Genomic DNA, 6,823 nt, shown 5'->3' with positions numbered 1-6,823 from the left:
ACAATGACGAAAACGAAGATGTTGTGACAATGCTAGACTACATGTGGTATCTTCAAAAACACGTGAATTTAGTGCTAATTAATAGGGTTATAATGATAGGAGATTCAAATTTGCGGAACGCTTTTGACGATTTTAATGATCTTGACTGTATTAGGGATTTACCGGTTGTTAACAAAAGTAGAGGTGGTAGATGTGCACGCCATTTAATTGATTGTTACCCTGAGATAGTGAAATATAGATATATAATCATTTGCGTTGGTAATAATGATTTAAACACCACAAGTGATGAAAAGCTATTGAAGTACTACACTGACCTGATTGAACATCTGCCATATGAACATCATATATTTTTTCTAGAATTGCTACCACGTTTGGATCACGCTGAATTTTATCTTAACGATAAAGGAGAAAAAAAGTTTAGACATACAAGATTGCAGTCATTTAATTTGAGAATGAAAAATAAATTAGGTGCTAAGTTTTATGGAAACAAAATAATACATCCCTGTCATTTCCTACCTCACGATCGTGCTCATTTGAATGATTTCGGTAAAAAAAATTGATTGTCACTGTGTCAAAGATGGCAAAAAATCTGTTAAAAAAGAACTAATAGTTGCGTAATTCTCCTTTAACAAGTAGCTTTGGCTCAAACTGATTAGTAATTTTAAATTGATGATTTTAACGAGCTTTAATTGTCTCTTTGCAATAAAACGTTTTGAAAAAGAGCCAAAGCCACGTGTTTTACTGCTTTTAAGTACTTCTGTTCAGAGGTCATAATTATTTCCTGCTCAAATTTTTTGAAGTGACCCATTGTTGGATTTCAAGTCTCATCGTAACCGTTTCTGACTGATATCTGAGCAGAAGCACTTAAAAGTTCTTATTCTCTTGGTAATTTTCTGCTTCTGTTAGTTTTATGTGTTGTGTTTGTTTTATTAAAAAAAGTCTGCTTCCCGGACACAAAACCAAAAAAATAGCTTTAGTAACTGTTTGTTTTTAGTTGTTGTTAATTCGCGTTCATGATAAACTATTCAGAAAATAATTTGCTCAGTTACTGTTCAAGTTGTGCTTTATTAGTTTTACTTGTGGTGCTTGATTAATTATTATAAAAAAGTTTGCTCAGTGAACTCAAATGCAAAAACATCATGAAGAACTGTTACTCTGCTGCTTCTATTATTTAAATCCGTAATCCTTGATTAGTTATTCGAAAAAAGTTTGCTTAGCGGACCAAAAAACCAAAAAAATAGCATTAGAAACTGTTTATTTTTAGTTCTTGTGCGTGCATGATTATTTATTCAGAAAATAATTTGCTTAGTTACTGTTCAAGTTGTGCTTTATTAGTTGTAGTTCTTGATTAATTTTTTTAAAAGTTTGCTCAGTGAACTCAAATGCAAAAACACCATTAAGAACTTAGTTTTCTATTTCTATTAGTTTAATCCGTTCTCCTTGATTAGTTATTTGAAAAATGTTTGCTTAGCAGACAGAAAACCAAAAAAAAACATTAGTAACTGTTAATTTTCTGCTTCTGTTAGTTTTACGTGTTGTGTTTGGTTTATTAAAAAAGTCTGCTATCCGGAAACAAGACCAAAAAGCCTTAGTAAATGTTAATATTGTGCTTCTATTAGTTCAACGTGCTGTGCTTGATGAATTGTTCATAAATGTTTGCTTAGCGGACACAAAACCAAAGAAAGTAGCATTAGTAGTTTTTTATTTTTAGTTATTGTTAATTCGCGTGCATGCCTATTTATTCAGAAAAAAATTTGCTTAGTTACTGCTTCAACCAAAAAAATAGTATTAGTAACTGTTAAATTTGTGCTTCTATTATTGTTTTGTTGTGCTTGATTATTTAAAAAAAATCTTGCTTAGTAGACACAAAACCAAAGAAAATACCTTTAGTTGTTGGTTTATTCAGTATAAGTTGGTTTGGCTCAAATGTGTTGAATGGTTTAAACTGTTAGGTTTTTCGACCTTCAGTTGATTTTTGAATAAAGGTGTTGCAATATTGAGCCAAATAAACGAATATTCTGTTTATTAGTTCTTGTGATCAGAAGTCCTAAGTAATTTTAGCTTTAATTTTTGTACTTGACCAGTTATTAGGTTGCCATGTTCTAATCTTTGATACTAGAAAACCTCTGATTTAGACCTTAACTTTATGCATAATTTAGGCTTGGCTTCTGAGCACAGGAACTACGCAATCACGTTCTACCACCCCTGTGCTGTTCATTAATCTTTTAAATTAAAACTAAAATTTTTAAACTCGTTGAACTGAAACCAAACAAAAAGCATGAGTTTTACTTGTGATCTGTTTGACTTTATTTAGTTTTTTTTCCTCGCAAGGGGTCAGAAAGCAATGTGATGAAAAAATGTCGAGCCATGGCTTTAGCGTTTTTGTTTTTGTCGATGTTCATGTGTTACTAGTTGTTTTCTGTGGTTTCTCATTTTCTCGTCTTGTCCTTGTTATTTTGTTGTCTTTAAGTAGGAGGTTTTTAAACTGTTTTCAGGGAGTAAGCTTTTATTTAGTTCGTCTGCATTTTTTGTGTTTGGTCCTGTTATTTCTATTCTTGTTTCCTCTTTGTCGCGTGTCATTGATCTTTTTGTCTGCTTTTTTGATGTCTTTTATAGTGTTTTCTTCTTGTGTCTCTTGCTTCAAAAAATTAAGTTTAAATGGAATTGTTTTCGTAGATAGTTCACAGCCGGTTGCCTAATTTTCTAATATTGTAATCTTCTCTAGTTAATATTTTTTTAAATAATTTTATTCGTCTTGTTTTTTCCGGAATTTTTTTTACAGGATGCTACTTTGTTTAATCGCATAACCTAAAGTTTTGTTGCTCATTTTGCCTTATTTCGCCATTACATTTGTTTGTTATTAAGTTTTTTGCTTGCTGTCTTAAAACTTGTTTCTGTGGTCTTTCGTTCTTCCAACTATTGTTTCGAGCTAGGTTCTTTTTGTTTCTTCCTTAGGTTCTGTCAGTAATTGTTTCTTGCTTCAAGAAGTTAGGTTTTGGACGGAATTGTTTTCGTAGATACTGCTCAGCCGGTTGCCTGTCTTTTTAAAATTTTAATATTCTCGAAGTAATGTTTTGTTTTAATACTCTTCATTTTGTTGTTCTTTAAGGAATTTTTTTCAGGACGCTACTTAATTTTATTGCTTGAACTAAAGTTTTGTCGCTCATTTTGTCTTATTTCGCCATTCCATTTGTTTGTGCGAAAGTTTTGTTGCTTGCTGTTTTAAGACGCGTTTTGTGTGGTGTTTCGTTCTTTCAACTATTGTTTCGAGGTTCTGGTTGCTAGGTATGTTCCGTGTTTGTTTTAACAAACCTGTTCAAGATTCTGTTTTCATGGTTAGTTGAGTCTTTGTTTCTTCCGGTTCACTCTTCTTTTTTAACCTTGTACTGGTTCCTTTTCATGAGGACTTCGTGAACTTAGGTGGTTGCCCGTCGTTGTTTTTGATCCGAGTCAATTTTTTCCTAGTATTGTAAGATTTTGTTTTTGTCTTTTGGTTTTTGGAATGTTATGCTTCTGCTTCTTTTCTCTTGGTTGAAACTTAAGTTTCTTTTTTGTCTTTCGCTGTTGAGTGGTTTGATTTTTATCTAAGCCTTCAATTCTATTAATCTCCATCGCTACTTTTTTCGCATGTTTTTCCCATTCTATAAATGTCTTTCTCTCGTTCACTTGGAATGAAATGTTCTCTTTTGTCAAAAAATTTTTCCTGTTTTTTGTTTTCCTAATTACTTTTTGCCTGTTTGGGTAATTTGTTTTTGTATGAGTTTCGCTTTATCGTGTCCCGTTTTTAAATCTATCCATTAGCTCTATCCGTTGTTTAGCTTGAATTTTCTTTAGAACATTGTTTTTTGTTGTTGTTTCTGCATAATTTCTTGTCAGCTTGCTTGTTGATTTCCTGTCCTTAAATCTCCTCCCCTTGTAATCTTCTCTTGTTTTCTTTTTCCATTTGTTTTTGTTTTCCTATTGATGTTTCTCCTAGATGTATCTTTTTTTGTTCTTTTGTAGGGCTTCTGTGGCTGTTTTTGTTCAGTTCTTTTACTAGGTCTTTTTCTTCCAAATTTTGATTTTTCTTGTCTAAACTGTTTTTTGGTAAATTGTTTGCCTTTTTGGCCGTTTCTGCTGAAGTCATGAATGATCTTCGACAATTTCTGATTGCTTTCTGACCCCCTAATTAAGTATTGATTCTTCTCGGCATTCTCTATATGATCAACTTCCGATTCATTGATATTTTGCACTTGTTTTAATGTCTTCACCTGTGTTGTTTTGTTTGGTCTCTGCTTTTTCGTTTGTTTTAGTGAAAGCCTTCAAGGATCCGGCCTTGCCGCGCATCATTTTATGGCACTCCAATAGTTTGGGACCTTAGTGGACGCCTTCTCGATGGCGGTCCTGTATAAGGTGTGTACTCTGTGCATACTGAGCTGAGATTCACTTTAAAAATACAATTTTCTGGATTGTTTTCTAAATAATTGGTTCATAAAGTGACTGAAGAAAATTTTTCTGTCAGTTTACTGTTGTTTTACTACCTGGTCAAGTATTGTTTCGTTTTGCTTTTTCGTTTGTTTTAGTGAGAGCCTTCAAGGATCCGGCCTTGCCGCGCATCCTTTTATGGCACTCCAATAGTTTGGGACCTTAGTGGACGCCTTCTCGATGGCGGTCCTGTATAAGGTGTGTACTCTGTGCATACTGAGCTGAGATTCACTTTAAAAATACAGTATACTGGAATACGCTTTCTCAATAGTCGGTTGATAAATTGACTGGAGAAAAGTTTTCCGACAGTTTACAATGTTCTTTTACACTTGTTTTTGTCTTGCCGGACAGTTAGTCTACCTGAACAGAGCTAAAAGCACCTGAATTTTTCCGGAACTAATACCTGAACTCATAGAGGATTCAGGTAAATTTACCTGAAAAAAACACCTGAACTTACCTGAACAGTTCAGGTAGATTTGTCTCACCTGAACCATACCTGAACACACCTGAAAAATACCTGAAATTTACCTGAAAAATTCAGGTATCACTGCCTGAACTTTTACCTGAACTTACCTGAAAATTACCTGAAAAAAACACCTGAACTGTTCAGGAAATTTTAACAGTTCAGGTAAATTTACCTGAAATTTACCTGAAATTTCAGGTAGTTTTTGCCTGAAATTTCAGGTAAATTTCAGGTAAATTTACCTGAACTGTTAAAATTTCCTGAACAGTTCAGGTGTTTTTTTCAGGTAATTTTCAGGTAAGTTCAGGTAAAAGTTCAGGCAGTGATACCTTTTTGTCTTGCCGGACAGTTAGTCTACCTGAACAGAGCTAAAAGCACCTGAATTTTTCCGGAACTAATACCTGAACTCATAGAGGATTCAGGTAAATTTACCTGAAAAAAACACCTGAACTTTTTTTGGTGTGTAGAGCATCTCCGAAAACTTAAATTTGAAAAATTGAGTGACACGATTTTCTTTTTTTTGGGGGGGGGGGGGGAGGGGAGGAACTATTTTCTCAAATGGTTTTTTTTGTTCAGTCAATTTTAGCCCAGAGATATACCCATCGTAGAGAATCGCGAATAGTATCATTGAAAAGCTCTTCAAGCGTAGAATATGAAATAAAAAATATTTTTGATTTCCTATTTTTTTAGGCGTTATCGAGGCTCAAAGTCTTTTTGAACTTTTGATATCTGGGTGTGATTTTGTTCACTTTTTGGTATATCTCGTGTCATTTAGAGACAAGTAGTTTTTCAATTTTCAAGTCATATAGACCAACTTCCTTAATTAAACAAGCGATTGGCTTCATGAAGAAGATTAAGCGAACTTACATAATGCTTCGAAAGCATTACTAATGGTTGTTGAGACTGGATTTTTGTTCATAATTAGGGTTCTTTTTAGAAGTCTTTTCACCCTAAAACAACATTGAAACTTCCCATTGGCGTTGAAAAGTTTCCCTTATTAACAAGAAGAAAATAAGTTGCAAAAACTATTGGTTTGAATGGCTTCAACTCCTCTTTCAGGCACTGTTTAATTAAGTTCTTGTTTTTGCCTGTATATGTTGTCCTGCCCTCTTATATTCATAAGACCTCTTCTGATTAAATAATCACCTATTGGTTCCAATCCAGCTATGAGTTCAATTGCTTAGTGGTTTCCGGTTAAATTATAGGTTTTTATGGCTCTGATAATACAATTTGTCTTTAAAATTTAGTGATTTTTGTAAATCAGTTCATAATTTTTGATACTTTTGAAGTGACCTCATCACATTTCTGAGTGATCCCATTGATGTTGACAATAGCACTCAAATTGAATTATCCATTTTTGTTTAACTTAGCACCCTATTTTTAACAACATCGAGACTTCTCTCCCATTTTCTTCTTAATTTCACGTTTTTGACAGTAACTGTTGTTTTTCATTATGTCTTCGCATTTTTTGATTATTGACAATATAGTTCTTTTAATGATTACAGTTAATGATTCTATGAACCTCGGCCGGTGGATAGGTGACGGTTCCAATGGCTTTGTTTTTATTTGCCTTCAAATTTTATAGATTTTTTTGTTGCTTCCTTTTTGTTCCTCTTTTGTCATTTTGAAACTTGGTCTTATCAATGCGAGGTCCTATCCCTTTTCATAGAACTTAAACTGCACGCTTGTTTGATTTTTAAGTCTTAGTGGATGTTTTATATCATGCAGACTGTGCATTATCATCTGAGTGGTAAATTTGTTTGTTTCTTTTTCTTGTCATTTAAAAAATTCGCGTAAATAAGAAGCCCAATGGATTTTAAAATAAGACCCATCTGAAAATCTATAATTTTTTAAATACAGTACCCGATATAATGCAAACAAAAAGTCAAGAAACAA

The sequence above is a fragment of the Convolutriloba macropyga genome, chromosome 9 (genome assembly GCF_964194025.1).
Source record: "Convolutriloba macropyga chromosome 9, txConMacr16.3, whole genome shotgun sequence".
In the NCBI taxonomy this organism is placed as follows: domain Eukaryota; kingdom Metazoa; phylum Xenacoelomorpha; order Acoela; family Convolutidae; genus Convolutriloba; species Convolutriloba macropyga.
This window is presented reverse-complemented; position numbering follows the sequence as displayed.